Here is a 17,498-nt window from a genome sequence, read left to right as displayed (position 1 = left end):
CACCCAGAACCTGCCCTAATAACCCTAAATCATGAGCTGGCGCTGCTCAGCATTGCTGAGTGCTTGGATGGAGGCAGGAGGGGCAGCTCAGTCCTCGGAATATAAATAAATAAATAAATTAGTAGGTAGATAGATAGGTAGGTAAATAAATAACAGGACTGTGGGCTATAGCGCTCAAAGCCTACAGCTTCAGGCAGCCCATTCCACTGCCTGTCACTTTTATATATGCATATATATAAAAAGTGTGATAGCCTGTCACTTTCTACATATCAAAATTTTACAGCGGCCACCAGTAGCAACCACTCTGTTGCAGCGCACAGAGCGATTTCCATGGGGACACCACCTGGGCTTTGCCTCCTTGTGGGTTCCCTGGGCATCACTGGGACAGTAGCTGTGTGTGCTCTCTTTCTGGAGGTCACAGGTCTCCCCAAAGCAAAGTTCTTCCACACACGAATGTGTGAGAGAGGAATTGCTTGTAGGAAGCATCTCACATTATCACAGACGGTAATGATGGTTCGGCTGGGTTAGCTTCTCCTTTTACTTGGAAACAAAAGTGAGTTTGATTTGATAGGGATGCAACAAGTAGCCCTTTTGGAGACCTTCTGCGAGCTGACAGAGCTGCACAGCCTTGCAAAATCGGATTTATTTCTATGTAGGAAGCACACTGGGTATGCTGGCGTAGAGTAGGAGCCTCCTGCATTCTCATAACCTACTTATTGCTGCTTATCTATTAATGAATAAGGCCTCGGGAAGTCAGGTTTAAAACAAAAACAAAATTGATAGCTAGGAGGAATGAAAAAGAAAGGGAATTTTCAAAAGCACTTAGCATCGACTCCTAATGAGCACATTGATTTCCAACAGCATTGCCAGTGAAATACTTGCAGTACATGAAATAGCTCCTACAGATAGCGAAGCCCCGACACCAAATGTCAGCATCTCACACCACAGTGTTCAGAGCAGGGCTGGAAAACATGGCTGGGCATGTGGAGGACCTTCTCTTCTGGGGTTTATCTCAAAACATTCTCACATGTTGTTTGTGCTTTGCCAACGAAGGCTGGAAATGCTCCGGAAAGTTAGAAGGCTCTTCAGGAGCATCTTCATGCACAGCAAAAGAAAGCTGCATGGGAATGCTGGCTATCATAGGCATCCAAAAGACAAAAATCCTCACAGCAGCATGCAGAAAACAAAGCAAGGACTGAAACACTGTTAAAAGGTCAGTGGTGGAGGAAACAAACCTGAAAGGGAAAAGAAATCTAAATAGATGTAAATCCATTCAGCCTTGCCTCCTACAAGACATGAAATACTCACAGGCTGTGCTGCATGGCTGCTCTGCACACACGGACTGTGGGCTGGCTGTGAGAGGGTGCAACTGTGGGGATTGAAAGCTCATGGTGACACATCTGGGCTGGAGAGCCCTGGCTGGTGCCAGCTGAAGTGTGGGGTGCCAGGGTGAACCACAGCATATTGACCCCAGTGGGGCTCTGCTGGGCCCTTGTTGTGGTGTGTTGCCAGAAAAGGCTCAGGATGGTCCAGGGTGAGGGGTGAGGGACAGTGAGGTGGTTGGGTTTGTGCCTTCAAAGTGTTACCTTGACTTTATGCACTGAATCTGGAGCACCTGTATCCCTGGCACTCAAGGCAACACTGGACCATCTACCCCAGCTTCTGCCTGTTGCGGTGTTGGAAGGCAGCTCATCCCACAGAACCCTACATCCTGCACTCCATTGCATGCAGTTTTCTCCTTTTGTGGCTGGGAAGTGCTGATGGGGGTTTGGGTGGGAGAGGAGAGGTGGGGAGGCTGCATTTAGGACTGTCAATCCTGGATTTTTTCTCCAAGCTTTGCACTAGGGGTACCCCAATTCCCCACAGCCCTGGGCCGGCCAATGGAGGACACCAGTGGTCGTGGCAGGGGCGATGCGCCATCTCTGCACTGAGAGCATCCTGAGAACGACTCAGTGAGCTGCCGGAGGCTCTGCCAGGAGGATGCAGGTGCTGGGAGAAGCGGGACCAGCTGTAAGGAAGGCGAGCGCAGCCGTGCAGCAGGAGGAAGCTCCGGCACAGCATTTCGATGCGGCACGCATCGCAGAAGCATAGCGAGACACATCTCCCTGCTCGTTCCTCCCCGCGGTAATTAGCGCGAGGGTTCCTCTCCCCGCAGCTGACAGTCGGCGGCGTAATTAGGGCCTAATAAAGCCCCCCGAAGTCACAAAGGCGACGCGGGACAAACAACCAGCAAGGGGATGGGGGGGGGGAAAGGGGTCGCGGTGCGGTGGGTGCGTGACGGCCGGGTGACGCGGCGGCTAAGCGGTGTGCGCGGTGACACTGTCACGCTCCCGGCAGCCCCGGGTGCCAGCAGCGGGCGCAGACAGACAGCTCGAATTAATCCCAGGAGGCGCGCGTGACAGGCGAGCCAGGCAGACAATTAGGAGGAGGGAGGAAATTGGAAATGGCAAAGGTGTGAACATATGTCAAATTACAACTAAATGATAAATTACAATTCTGTCATTGGAATAAGCGGTAATTAAGAAAGATTTCAGCTATCCCTCTCGGAGGGGAAAAAAAAGGAGGAAGAGGGAAAAGCAGATTTTTCTTCTTCCCCCTCTCTTTCTTTTCTTTATTTTTTTTCTTCCCCCCCCCCCCCCCCCCCTTTAATTTTAATAATATAGCCGGGGAGCTCTGGCTGTATTGTTTCCATCCATCTCACGCTCCGGGGCTGTTTCCTCCCACCTTTCCGACATTTGTGTCCTGAAATCTCATCCCCTGCCTCCCCGCCCCATCCCCCCGCAGCAGCGATGCTGTCAGCCGGGAGCCGACGCAGCGACAAAACCCGCACGGACGCGTTAACATCCAGCCCACCACACCGCATCCCCCCGCTCTGTTTAAGCCGCCGCACTCTAATTATTTTAAACAAGCCCAGCGCAGCGCAGCTGACAATTAGGAATCCCTGCTTTCTGGCTCGGGGGATTGGCGCCAGCCCTCATCATCACATCCCTGCGCTTTGGGCGAGGGAGGGGGGAGCTCCCACTGGCTGTGGGCCCCCCCAGCACGGAGAGACGGGTGCCCAGAGCACGTCCGCAGGGAGATGCTTTGGGAAATGGGATTTCTCCCCGACCCGACCGCTGCTCCCCGAGCGGTGCTCTCGGCGCAGAGCGGGGCTGAGAGCTGGCAGCGCTCGTCCCCGAGGAAGGGAGCACGCACCCGAGCGATGATGGATGCTCGGCTTGCCGGTGGCGCATCCATCACGCGGAATTAAAGCACGCCGGGCACACAGCACATCCCAGCCAGGGAGCGCTCAGCGCTGCGGAAATATAAACGAGGGGGGGAGGTTTAATTACCCAGCGCGTACGTAGATAGGCTTTGTGCCTCGGAGTGATCTGTTTGCGCGTAAAACAATTATGGCAGAATTTATCTATCGACAATAATTGCTTAAAATCCGACGGAGCTGGCTTAGCCTACAAATCAATACTAAATCGCTAGAAAGCGATCTAGCTCTCTTTGCGTTTCATTACATCTATTAGGTTTAATTAATCCACAAATGGAGTGACACAAAGACAAAAAAAAAAAAAAAAAAAAAAAGCAAGACGGGCTAATTACAGGTCAGCGCCTTCTTATATGTGTCCTCATTGTTTCTTGTAGTTCTATGTAACACGTAAGTAGGTAAGAGCTACCCCACAGAGCCATATGTCCACTGATGCCCTGGCTCTGTGACGCAGGTCCCTTTGCCAGCCCTACCCTTGGCAGAGGGACAGAGACACCACAAATCACAGGGTTAAACACAGCGCCGCTGCTGGTGGCCACCATTAGGGATAAATCATTTCACAGCCACCGCGGCCAGAAAGTGCAGCTCGGATTCCAGAGGGCTTAATTAGGAGGCATGTTAGAAGTGGAAGGGTGAGAGCTGTGTTAATTACCGGGGGTCCCTCTTGGGGCTGGCCCTGAGGTGACTCTGCTATAAAGCAAAGCAGAGCAGTGCTGTCCCTGGGATTAATCAGCCTGTCTCTTGCGACTTTGACAGTTGCTTATAGGAAAAATGCACCTAACTGCAATTGCAAACTGCAGGAAGGGGCTTGGGTTTGATTGTACCTGATTACAGCAACACAGCTATATATATATATTTTATTTTTATTTTTATTTTTTTTCTGAGATATTTCAGACACAAAACAGGCTTGTAGAGAAGCTCCTGGACTTGCCACAAGCTTTCATCCAGAGGGCAGCAACCAGATCCTGAGTGCTGTTGGGTTTTCACCCTTGGAGTGGAATGGAAGCCTTGCCCTATGGTCAGAGGGTACAGCAAAGGCTGTCCCAGCACGACTGTGCCGAACACCATCATGTGTCCAAGAACTGCTGGGGTGACCCCAAGGACTGTACAAGTGTAACCCAAAAGACTTCTCTGCTTTGGCCTCCGACTGAGGGCTCTAAAAGTCCTGTGGATACCATCTTCTCTCATGACAATGACCTCAACAATTTCTTTCTCCTGCTTTCATTTTAGGAAGGCCAAGTTCTACTTTTCACTTTTCTGTGGGCTTGTTACACTGAAGCCTGTCCTGATAATGCAGCTCGTTTTCATAAATCACAGTTTTCACTTGTAAGAATAGCATATCAAGCTTTGAGGTGCAATCAGTAAGGTTTTACCGAGCAGCCCCTATAAATGACATACCAGAGTAGTTCCTTTTGGAGGTCTGAGGCAGTTTATCTTTTCCACACTGTTAAGTGTGCAAGAAACAAGAGAAACCAGTGGTGTCTGCAAGGAAAATACTGAGAGGATCTCTTTTAATGGCTGGTGGTCATAGCATGCTCTCTCACTTTCTCCTTCTCCATCCATTCACCTTCAGTTAACCCAAAGGGCAGGAAGGCCATCCCATAAGCACAATTCAAAAAGCCACTTAGGAAATCCCCATAAAGTTGATGCCATTTCCAAGTTTCACTCTCCGTTTATGTTTCAAATTCTTCAAAATGGAAACTTCTGCTGATAGAGGTGCCAGGAGAGGAAACTTTGCACATGCTTCCTCAAGAACAGACTTCTCTTGGCTTCTGCCAACTCTACGAATACTCAGTGTTCCATTACCCAAACAGAGCTGAAGATCAAAAATCTTCCTCAGCCTTTGCCTGACTGCTGTTTGAGGTGGGGGAGGAAGAGGAGGCAAGCAGCACCTGATAAGTGCCTTGGCCCACTAGACATATTAAAATGTACCATCAGCAGCAGTCATTAGCTATTCCAAACACCGACTTATGGCAAGGAAAGCAGAGCTTACATGCACGAGTGGAAAAACAGCGTTTACAGCCAGGAATATATTTGGCACTGATAGCGCTCTGAAATCATTTGGCATGAAAATGCCATCCATTACAGGGATGCGCAGAGCGTGCTGCTCAAGCCTTGTGTGGCCATAGGTCTATGATGGGGTGTGATTATTACGCATGGAAAATGCATTCGCAGGAAAGATGTCCCGTGACAAATCTTAGATAATCATTAACCAATTGTGGCTGCTCCTGGCAGAATGAAAGCAAAAATAATACGAGCAACAGACTAATAATTTGGGCTATTTGAGGAATCACAGGAGAAATGTTACAAAATTAACTGTATATAAGGTTAAAAAAAAGTGAGAAATAAAGAAGAGGAAGACCAAGTACAGTTTACATGAGATCCTTTTTATGGCTTTAGAAGAACCTTTGGTCCCTTTGTAAATACTTAATCTCAAAAATCTGGGACGTTATTACTAGAGATTTTCTACCCTGAGAAGCACCCAGCTCTATCGCCTTCAAGAACCTCATATTAGATCACAGCTGGTTTTAACATTTCGGAAAACCAAGTTTAGCTTCCATTTGAGATTAAAAGAACATAAAACTGGTGGTTTTACTGCTGCCAAGCACATTAAATCATGCTCTAATAAGAAGCAGTTGACTGCAACAAACAAACAGGATTTGGACAACCACAACCTCCTTCAGCCCGCATTACTTTCACAGATTGGGAGCAGGCAGGAGCACATCAGATTCACAAACCTTTGGCATCGTGTGTATGCACCTGAATGGATCGAAGAGGCAAGATAAGTCAGGATATCGCTTTATGGGCCCATCCCCTCTGTGCCCCTCCCCCATCCCTCCACAGCTTCAGTAAACCTTTGGAGATGATGGACATTTCCCTCGCCTGCAGCTGCTGCAGATTGATTTATCCCCGACCAGAGTTGCAGCTGATAACCAAAACATCAGAGCAATGTGGGGTTTGTGGTGCAATCTGTATCACCCAATATTTTCCCCCCTTCCTCTCATTATTTTTCAAAACCTATAGGCGTTTGGCAAGCAGAAGCAATGCCCCGGTCTATCTTCTTCCTACCAGTGTTCTTTGAACCGCGTTTCATAATCATAATGCTATGGTAGCAAAAACATCTGAAAAGGATGCAGCAATTTGCAGAAAATTAAAAAAGCCTGTCCCAGAGCACACACAAAGATCTGCAGTCAGCAGATGAATGTGGAGGAGCCAGCACACAAATCACGGTCCTGAGTCAGCAAATATTTGGCAGGTATCCTGACATACCCTGCAAACCTGGAATAAAATAGGATGGGGGGAAAAGCTGAAGAAGGAGATAAGTGAGCAGTGCTCTCCGAGGAAGAAATGAGAGTGTCTCCCACCTTTCTGACCTGCAGTATTTCCATCAGTGACAGGGTTGTATTACTGAGTGGTGATCGCACTAGCAGCCCGGTGCTCCTGGCATGCTCTGTGCTGAGCCCTGCAGCCAGCAGGATGCTGCAGGCACCGGGCAGCTCCACACCTCACTTGTAGGCATGGAGAAGATTAGCTTTAGTGGGTTTGCTCCTGAACCCACTGTGCTTCAGTCTGCAATGACACATGCCCAGAGCTGCTCATAGCATGGCTTAGTGTTGATTGGCCTGAGGGTTAGGCTGGGTGATCCCAAATGTCTTTTCTAACCTAGACGGTTCTAGGGTGAGATCTGCTCTATCTTTTGCTTGCCAAGGACCCAATCCCAAATATTTATTCCTTGGTGGAGAACCAATGCTTCAGGTCTCCTGATGGTCTCCAGTTTTCCAGGCTGACCCAGTTTGGAGCTATGCTTCAGTGCTGAACTAGATCCATCACAAATGGTTTCCTTTAAAACTGCTGCTCCCGAATGGCATGCTAGAAAATGCTTAATTTTTTATTTATTTATTTATTTTTGTTGAGAGAGAGGGAGAGAGAATGGGATTAATCAGAGAATGTATACGGGGTAAACTGCACTGCTCCCTGCGTAGCATCAGCAGAGAGCCTAATTAATTCAGCTTCTCTCAGATTTCACAATGCTCTTCAGAATCAGAACTTCTTTCCAGGTAGAGGGAAAAAATTATAAAACAATGCAAAAATACATGTAAATGCAGCTTCTGCACATATTAATGAATAGCGGAGTGTAAAAGGCAGCATTTTTTTTCCAAAGGGGAGAACAGCATCTGTGGTGATAGATGCAGGGTACAGCAAAATAGGTCAGAACGGGGAAATAATACATGTAACAAATTATATAAAGCTCCACGTATAAAAATGAATGTATTGATGAGAAGTGATTTTAAAATAAAGGCTCGGATACCAATCATAAGTCCTGTGGCCACAGCTAGTACACATGCTGCTGTGATAACCAATGTCATTAGAAGCAAATAACGAGGCCACCAGCAGCAGTGAGCCTGGCTGGGAGAGAGCAGGTGTTACCCAGCCTGCGCACACATACCTGCTCCACTGCAACGCATGCATTCCAGAAAGCAACGTGCAGATCATCTCCTGAGCATGTTTACTGTAGTGAAATGCACGTCTCAACTAATAAAATGCATAGATCATCTAGTAAAATGATTACATCCATGCCATTTCTTTATTTTGAACCAACTTGCTTGGGGTAAGAGGCTATGTATGGCACCTCTCCTCCCAGGGACCCGCAGTCCACAAGCTCTTCAGGGTGTGTTTGTTTGCACACAATGCAAACCCCATCCCAAGCTCACTGAGAATAAATTAGCAGGGAGACTTCTCTTGCAGGGCCTGAGCATCTCCTGAGATGCGCACAAATGGGTTATCCTATGGAACACGGGTAGCAGCTATAGAATAAACAATGAAAGAAAAAAGCAGAAGATGGTCAAGCATGGAACAGCTGCATTCAGCAACACTTTCCCCTCCCTTCCCATGAACTCTGCTGGCTCTCAGCCACCCAGCCCATCAACTGGAGTTTCTCTTCCCTGCTCACTCAATTGCTTGGCTGCAGCCTCCAGGCAGCCCTGTGCTGAGCCCACTTCCAGGCGGCAGCCCCAGCACCCCACGCCCCTGGCAATAGGAAATCGGACAGTCACTCACACACGGCCCCCTGCTTCTCATGTTTAGCAGCATGGCTATTCCAGCTCGCCCATGTGTCACCAGCTTTCAGAGCAGCTTGTCCATCTGACTCTCAGCCATGCTGGAGACTTTTTATCTTCCTTACAAACTTATCTTCTGAACATGCTTTTTAATGTGTAATCGTTGTTTGATTCGGCAGGGGAGGCTTCCTTGGGGCTTATTGTCCCTATTGTTGTGATCCTTTTTGACAGAAGATGTGAAAATACACGTGGGGTCGGACTGGGTACATTTCATGGCGCTGCAGCATTTTCCTCCAGCGACGTGAGCCCCATTTCATTACGCCATGAACCTCTCGGTGAACCTGGGATCTCACTGTATAATTTATGTCTCCAGATACAATTCAACGGTGTAATCTCATGATTTATGCACTTCATTTCTAATTTGATCATTTCGCCATAATACGCGTTTTCCTACATGATTTATGCGCGTTCTCCAGAAACGTATGTGCTGTGTGCCACAATGCACACATTCATCAGCCGCATGGGATGCCCCCGGCGGCACTTTCCCGGGGAGGAAGGTGGGACACCCCAGCCTGAGGCCAAGTCCCAAGGTTAATTGCAATCAATTCACCTTCCATGCAATTACACTTTCATCCGCACGCGCCTGTGAAGTGAGCGTGCTTAACGCGCTATCAGCAGGAAGGCAAATGTGCCTCTTTTCCCCTCAGAGCCAATAAAGCCAGCCGTGGCAGAGGATTACAGGCAGGGCAGCGGGGATGGTTCAGCCCTCCTTCCTAACATTTCCATTGAGGAGGCACGGGGAATAATTAATTATCTCCCCGTTGCGCTGATTAGCACGGGTCTCATTTCGGCATGCCGGCAGCAGAGCATCCCAAATGCCTGCTCTGCTTTGCAAAGAGCATTCTCATGCAGCACCAAGGCCAGGCTGAGGGAAAACCTAGGGAAAACAAAACCACCGCAGCACAAAACTGGCTGGAATGAGCCTCCTTTCTGCTCCCTGGGGGGATCAGCCCCCTGCACGCACCATTTGGCCACTTGCAGGTTGTGCCCCAGCTGTCCCTTATTTAGCCCAGATAAGTCCCCACCTCCCCGTCCTCCCTTGCAGGACTTGTTCCCCTGGCCTTGCGTCACCCTTCAGTGCTCTCCGCTGGTTAATCTGTATTTCTCTTGAAAAGCAGTACTCAAAATGAGGCAGAAAGCACCAGCTGAGCCCCAGCCATGCTGAGCAGAGCAGAAAGCCTGTCTCACCTGTGATCTCCCTTCTCTTCTCCTAGTGAGGTGTCTGCAGCCATGCATCACATGCAGCTTGAGATGCTCCCAAGACCCAGAGGATCTTTTTCCTTTTGTTCCCCTGTTTAACTAACAGTTCCTCGCCCAGGGTGCATACCATTCATTTCTACCTCAGGGCAGCACTTCACACTTTGCTTTATCCAACCAAGTCACCTTCTCTAACTCTTCTCACCCAGTCTGGCCATGAGCACATAGAATCCCTGCCCTCCCTTGAGCTCTGGGTCTCTCTGCCTCTTGACCTCTGGTCTATCCCTGAGCAATTCACCCAGACACAGAGGTGGCCCTGCAGACTCAGCATGTCTTACCACAGGGCACCACTGGTGATGGCTGGTGGGGTGATCCTCTGCCCCTGCTATAGCATACTAAAAGCCACCTTTCCCTATCATCTGTAGGAGAGTGCTGCATGAGATGGCACCAGAAGCCTCCCTACGCGAAGATATATGATATTCATTGCCTCTCCACAAGGCTTATTGCCCTGTCATAGGAGGAAATAAGGTGAGTTTGACATGATTTGTTCCTGACAAATCCCTGTTGGCTGTTACTTATCTCTGCACTATATTCTGGAGGCTCATAAATAATTTGTTTGATTATTTCTTCCAGCATTTTTCCATGCGCTAAGTAGACTGACTGTTCTATAGCTCCTTGGCTCCCTGGCTTGCCTTTTTCCAAAGACAGGCACTTTGCTCATCCTCTCCCAGAATACAGGAGCCTCCCCTCCTTGCCACAAGTCCTCAATGACATCGCCTTGCCAACAGTTAAATGACTCCTTCTGTGAGCTCTCTTGCATCCAGCCTAATGGAAAGTATCCTGCCATCTTCTTCCTCTGCCCTAAATTTGACCTCCTGTTTGCTGAGGAGAATACCATCATCCAAAAATTGTTCACCGATAGTGACGTGGGTAAGGCTGAAGCAAAATGAAAATGATACAGGCTGCTTTTGCCTTCATAGCATCACCTATTGCAAACTTTCCCACTTCATTGAACTGTGAGCCATTACAATTCCTTCATAAGATAGCTGTGGAATATATATTTTTCTTTATGCTTCTTACATATTGCATCTCATTTCATGTTTTAGGCATTCTCTTTTTGACCCTGAAGCTCAGTGACATTTCTTTTCTACTCACTGACTACTGTAAGCACCTGAATGCATCCACTTTATGTTTACTTGTTCTGTTACAACATTTTCCATCTGTCCTCTCTTTGTAGAGTGGCTTGTACATGGATCTCAAGATCATTTATTCAAAAGAAATGCTAAGTTACTTGATCTATCTTCCTCTTCCCCCAGCCCTGCTTCCCATAGGGTTTCACCTACCAAACAGCCCAGTTCAGAAACCATGTAATGTTATACTAGCTTCACATTTTAAACAAAGTATTTCCTGATGATAACATCTGCTTCTTTTCTTTGCTTGCTGTCTCAGACACCTCTTTCTAGCACACCCACAGCCACCTTGGGCAGGTTACATCGTATTGCATTCCCTTTCCAACAGAAGCAGGGTTAACTCTTCAGCTGTTAACCTTCGCCATTTCTCATTACTTTCCCAAGTCTGAGCTGAAAATGCCTACAGATTAGAGTTGTTGATACAGACAGGATGACGTGCATATCTTCATTGGAACAAGATGTTTCCTTTTCCTCTAGTAGAACCATTTAATAAAATTAATATATATGTGCAAGTATGCATAGAAAATGCATTGATGTATGTAAAAATAGAAATATATAACAAATACATACATGAAAATATGAAAAAACATGGTGTTTTGAAACCACAGTGGGTGGGATCCTTGACTGGACAGGGTATTCCTTCAGTACTGGCACTACTCCATTTCAGACACCCCAGCCTGTAGAGTAGTGTGCCAAAAGAAATACCAACAAGTCTCAGCTTTTTACCACATGATGAGACCAAAGCCCTGTACAAGCTTCGTGAGTTAAAACCCAGCTGTATAAACAGCAGGGAGCTGGCGTGCATGTCGAGACTTTGAATCGTAAGCCAGATGTGAATCTGGCCCTGGTACAGCCCTTCCAAAGCCACAGGCTGAGGAGCAGGGTGTGTGGGGAGCCCCATCTGCTCCACCACCACAAAAACACGGCTTGTCACATCCCTGGGCACTGACACCACTCTCAGTTTGGGGGATTTTAACAATGTCTGTAAGGTACTCCCTCTTGAAGGGGGAGAAATCCAAAGGGGAGAGCATTTCCTGAAATAACAATTAATAATAATAATAACTTTAACTGGGGGGATGATTCAAGCAGTCCTGAGGTCTACACTATAAACATATAGAATGGGGATAAAATGTATATATATTGCAGGAAACTCGCCCACACAAGGCATGCTCCTGAAAGACTGGAATATGCTTCTGTGGAGCTACAACTAGGCTGGTTCTGTTAGATAACATTGACTGTCCCCACCAGTTTTAAAAGCATCTGTTAAGAAGGTGGTTCTTAGAAGATCCTATCTAGATGCCAGAAACGCTCAGGCTGTTTGTATCTGAGATTAACGGTTGTGCTGGATAGGAAATAAGTGTCACCTTCATACAAGCGTCAGGGGAGCTTTGTCCATCTTAGCAAAAACTGCTCACTCGAGGCATGGTCAAGGAGGCAGCCATCATGCCACCATGTCAGAAAAGATAAAAAGAGGAACGTATCAGCTCCTACCTCACTGGGACAAGACCCATGCCCCACCGTGCTGCCTGGCTGCCTGCGTGCCCTCACCTGTCCCACTGCTTGTAAGCCTCAGGGCTGCCGTGGTCCCCGCTCCTCAGTCACACCGCCCAGACAGCGGTCAAACAGCACCTTTCCAAACGTACTGAGGGAGTTTTCTGACAGGTTTCGATCCTCGACAATGTGGGACAGGCCTAACACAGGCGTGGCATTTTCCAGATGGAGAAGGTACAGCTCCTGCTGACCTCTTCTGCAAAATACCAGCACTTGGATCAGCCTGGCACAACTTCTGTTAAATGTTAAATTTTGATGGCATATCATAGAATACATAGATTTAAAAAGAATTCCAATCTCATGGCATTTCTCACTTTTTATTTATTTATTTGTTTATTTATTGTCTGGAAGGCAAACCCACCTTTATCTCTGCATTTCTTGGAAGCTTGTCCAGCTGTTTGTTTAGGCCATGGTGTGCTGTGACAGTGTCACTCTGGGCTTTTGGCTTATCAAATCTGCTGTGGAAATACCACAGCCTTTTTGCATCACAAACTAAGTTGCAGAAGCAAGAGATGGAAAAATGGCTTGTTTGCCCTGGTGAGGACCTGCTCACGCTGCCAGGAGTACAGCAAGAAACCAAACAGACAGCAAGAAACAAAAGCTGCTCTGACACCATTCAGCTTAGGTACATTACTGTGTGCCACAAGCTTATGTGCCCTCTGGGGAGAGGGCATGGGGCTAACAGGGACTGCCCCAAACCAGTGACACGTGGCTGAATGCAGTCAGTGAAACCATAAATTGTCTCACAGAGCCAGAACAAGACAGTAGTTGTTCAAGAGCCTAAGGAAAGCAGCTTAGTTTCAGAAACTTAGGGTTCAGAGGATGACCCTCTTGGTCCTATATGGGCCCAACCATTGGTAGCTGGATCACCTCGACAGTCAGTAGAGGCCTAATTACAGCTTGGCACCCTGGGATGTGGGAGCATTCATTGCCCATAGGGTTGCATCTCAGTGTCTGTGGGAAGTGCAGATGTGATGCACAGGGTTTTTTTAAAGCAGCACACTGGTCTCCACCCCCATGAAGCAGAGAAATGAGCATCCAGACAGCTGCAGAAGGAAGGAAAAAGAAAATTACTGCAGCCTCTCATAACACATCAAGCACCTTGATAGCTTGAGAAAGATGTTTCACTTGATTTTGCAAAGTAGAAAACAAGCCTAAAATGAGTTTTCTTTTCCTAGCCAGAGAGGATGCTGTATGTATCCTACAGAGTGGAGGAGCTGACCCCACAACAGGCGGGGGTCCCCATGGTGGTTTTAATTGCAGAGTGATAACAAGGCCCTTTTCCTAAGGAAAGAAAAAGAAAAAGCGAGAAATGGAAGTCACCGTGTTTCTATCACCCCAAAGACGCCAGTAAGCTTTTGTGTCTGTTTAGCTGAAACCTCTTGGTTTCCTTTGTTGTCAGAGTGCATTTCATTCTGGTGTCAAAGTGTGTCAACCCCAAGCTTCCCCTCCGTGCTGCTGGCATGGCTCCAGCCTCCCAAGCGCCTGCTTGGCTCCCTCCTGACACCTCCATCTGATCCGTCACAACACCTCGCCGCATAACGAGCAGGCATCATTTCCTCCCCATCAGCATACGCAGAAAGGTAATTAAAGCTGTTTAGGTATTTTTTGTTGCTGTCATCGCTTTCCGAGGCTCAACAGCACAACTGCGACTTCTGCTCAATTAAGCTCTTGGATAAAAATAAAATAAAAGAGGGTCTTTGGCAGCCCTTTATGCCTGCACATTAAAGCTGGAGCCTGGGATTTACGCACACATGACCCATGAAAGGAAACCTTCAAATAAAGATCTCTCCAGCTGGAATGACCATTATGATACCTGTTCACATGCACATCTATATCTATCTGTATGGATATATACACATACACGCATGGTGTATAAAACACAAATCTGCTGGTGCCTTTTTCTGCTTATGCTAAAGGTGCCTTCCTCCCCATTACAACAGCATTTGCACATTTATGGGAGGAATAAAGTGTTTGGGGGGGAGGGAGGAAGATGCGTGATCCATGCGGAAGAGCCTTCCCTCTGCCAGCCAGAGAAAGAAGAACTAAAAGGATTATAAAAGTTCAGATTAAAATGATATAAAATCTAGCATTTGGCTCCAACACTAGTGCCTCAGTCCTCTGTAGCTAATCTGTATGCACTCTGTGACCTCCTCGCAGCGAACCCTGCTAAATATATTATTCCCACGGGGGCTTTCACTGCTGCTTGGTGTCAGAAATCAATATGTATGAGGCGCGTGGATGGGAATTTCTAATAGATCTGCCTGGCCCTGTGCTGCTTTTCAATATCTGCCTTGGACTATTAGTGCCGGCTCGGTGCCTGTGAAATAACCGAGATAATCTTTTAAGGTGCACTGTTAAGGTGGAACCTAAATGTTGCCGTTTCAATTAAAACAGAAAAATATATATATTCATAAATCAGGCGGTGCCGTGCATAACCTTGCGTACAGCCTGATTATAAACAATGATGGGGATTAAAGTATTAGGGCGAGTATGCTAATGGATGAGTTCCTGGGGAACAACATGCTTGTTTTTGGTTTTTTCTGATCGACAGAAAACTGCTCAGACTGGGGGCGGGGAGACCCACAGCCTCGCCACCCCACAGCAGCACTGTCACTGCAGCGTGCACCCATCTTCCCATGGAGGCAGCAGCCCACCATGGCACTGCTCTCCATTTTGGACTGGTACTGCCCGGGTGATCACTTGACATTCTTTGAGAGTGGCCCTTTTGATCTCTTACTGCAGAGCAACATTGGGCCCCTTGCCCTTCCCTGCCGGGTGGTGCTTCCACTCCCCCTTTGTTTCCAGCTCGGCGCACAGAGGAAGCCGTCTCAGCTCAGAACACAGATGCGCAGTGTGGGAAAGCGATAACTCGCTGAAGGACCTCAGGCTCTTGCCTTTTTTTGATTATCATTTTTAATAGGGGAGAGGTAATCAGCTCAATGCGCTGTCGGACTGAGCCCAGCCCTGTGCTGGCAATGATGAGTGGGAGCCATCACCCCTTGGTCACTCTGAGCCCTGCCACCCTTCAGCGCTCTCATTGTGCTGCAGGTCACAGACCTGCCGCATAGCCCAGCATTTTTCTTTCCCACTCTCTTCAGAGCACAGCCCTGCTGAGAAGCAAGGCAGCCACCTCCAGCCTGAACCCCTCCTGGACACGCTGCCTGCATTGACCATCCCCCACACCCTGAAAATACAGATGTTTACTAAGGGCTTTGGCACCACTGCGGCTGTGTCCTGGATGCTGAGAGCTTGGCTGGTGGCTGCCTCAGCTCCTGGTGGTGTTTGCAATACAAACACTCTTCATCTACTGCACGCAATTCCCTGCCGTTTAATAGGGCTGAAGTTCCCTTCCCGCCTCCCCTTTCTCAACCCATCAATTAGGTAGGTAGATGTGAAAACAAACAGCCCATGTGTTTTCTGCATCTCTAAGGAGGTGTAATGGCGCGAAGTGCTGGTTGCGTGCATTTACTGATGGGAAAAGAGGAGTTGAGAGGGTCTCAGCAGGCAGCAGGCTCTGTGTTTCCAGGAGAGCTGGAAAGAGAGCAGCTCCCAGGGCCGGACTGCAGGCAGGCAGAGCAGAGGAAGGGCTGGGAAAGAGATCTAAATGTGGCCTCAACCCCTGGAGAGGGGCCATGGTCAGCACAGGTCATCTCCCAGGCATGGAGTCCTTCATTCATCTCTTCCTGGTCCATCTACTCTCCTGCCTGCAGCTCTGAGGTACCTGAGAAGCCAGATTCAAAAGAAACAAGCTTGCTTTCTCTTCCCTGCCTCAATTATACACATAGCAGAGCAGTGCATTCCAGTTCTCTACGGAGCACAGCTCATGGTCAGCCTTAGCTAGCTGGCCTTGCTTCAAACTCTGCAGACAACCACTCAAACTGACCTGACCCCATATTTTCCATCCATTTCTAAAATTCATCACTGTACCGATACCTCAGAGATGCTGATCTCCTACAGCTCTCAGAGAGGTCTCCAAATCCAATGCATATTGGAAACCCATGCAGAGTACATGGCACAGGCAAGCTGTGGAGGACTTGTGACATGTTGTGTTGACTTCTGAGTAACTCTCGTGGTGCAAAATCTCAACAAAGTACAAAATGGGAGCAGATCCACTGGAGCTAAGGGGAACAGAACCGCACAAGCATTGCAACAACTGCTCACCATGCTTGTTCTTATGCCCAATGCTTGTGCCATCACAGCACTGGGGCAAAGGCCTGCACATGCAAAGTGCTACAGCTGCCTGACATTTTGCCATGACCTCTGCCTTGCTGGCTCACATCCTGAATCTACAAAGATGGGACTTGGCAAGAAGTGTCACATCCCTTCCATCCTGAAGGCAAATGAATGTCCCTTTATATCACGGGTGTCACCCTCCACTGGCTGCTGTGCAACTCCCCAGTTGGCATGTTACTCCTACCCCATTTGCTTCCAGCAACTGAAATGCAGTGACTTGGACGAACTCCTGGAAGAAGGAGGGAGCACCAAACAGGTATCCATCCTGCAATATTGATGTGCAGCATAGGTAATATCAGCACTTGAACAGAAAACCTCTTTTCCAGTAATAATGATCTTTTGTAAGGTGGGAAGCAATGGTGGGCATCCTACAGCAATGCTGCTAAGGGAAGCTTCATTAAACTGACCTGTTAGAAATTCGCTTGAGGCTGCAAAGTATCACAGAATCACAGAATTGTAGGGGTTGGAAGGGACCTCTAGAGATCATCGAGTCCAACCACGCTGCCAAAGCAGGCTCCCTACACCACGTCACACAGGTAGGCACCCAGCTGGGTCTTGAATATCTCCTGAGAAGGAGACTCCACCACCTCCCTGGGCAGCCTGTTCCAGTGTGGAACATGGTGGGTGGTTAAACAGAGGTAGGGATGCTGGTGCCTGAAAAGGTGCCTGCTTAGGACCTGTCTCACTCAACTGCACAGCTCAGCCGGACCTCTCTGCTGCTGCCTACTTCCTTCAGCAACATCAAGAACATGCATACCCCATCGGCCAGTGGTGGTGGTTTGAGCCACCCTAACAACACAATCTTTGTGCATGTTTGTACCATACGTCAGATTGATACAGGCAGAGGAATCCTTCACATCGGTGGGCAGCATGTAGCCATATGCAGGCATCCAGCCACCTGCTTCCAGCCTGCAGAAGTGATGTCCCACCCCAGACAGCCCCTTGAAGGGA

At 48.1% G+C, this 17,498-nt stretch overlaps 1 protein-coding gene across 8 annotated transcripts in view; it reads right to left on the bottom strand.

Moving 5' to 3' along the window:
* Positions 1-17,498, bottom strand: part of CXXC4 (CXXC finger protein 4) — a 92,857-nt gene that overhangs the window by 51,629 nt on the left and 23,730 nt on the right. The window lies entirely within an intron of this gene.

This window comes from Coturnix japonica, chromosome 4 (assembly GCF_054131305.1).
Source record: "Coturnix japonica strain WE chromosome 4, WE-NBRP24, whole genome shotgun sequence".
In the NCBI taxonomy this organism is placed as follows: domain Eukaryota; kingdom Metazoa; phylum Chordata; class Aves; order Galliformes; family Phasianidae; genus Coturnix; species Coturnix japonica.
Note: the sequence above shows the minus strand (reverse complement) of the source record. Positions and strands in the feature narration are given on the sequence as shown.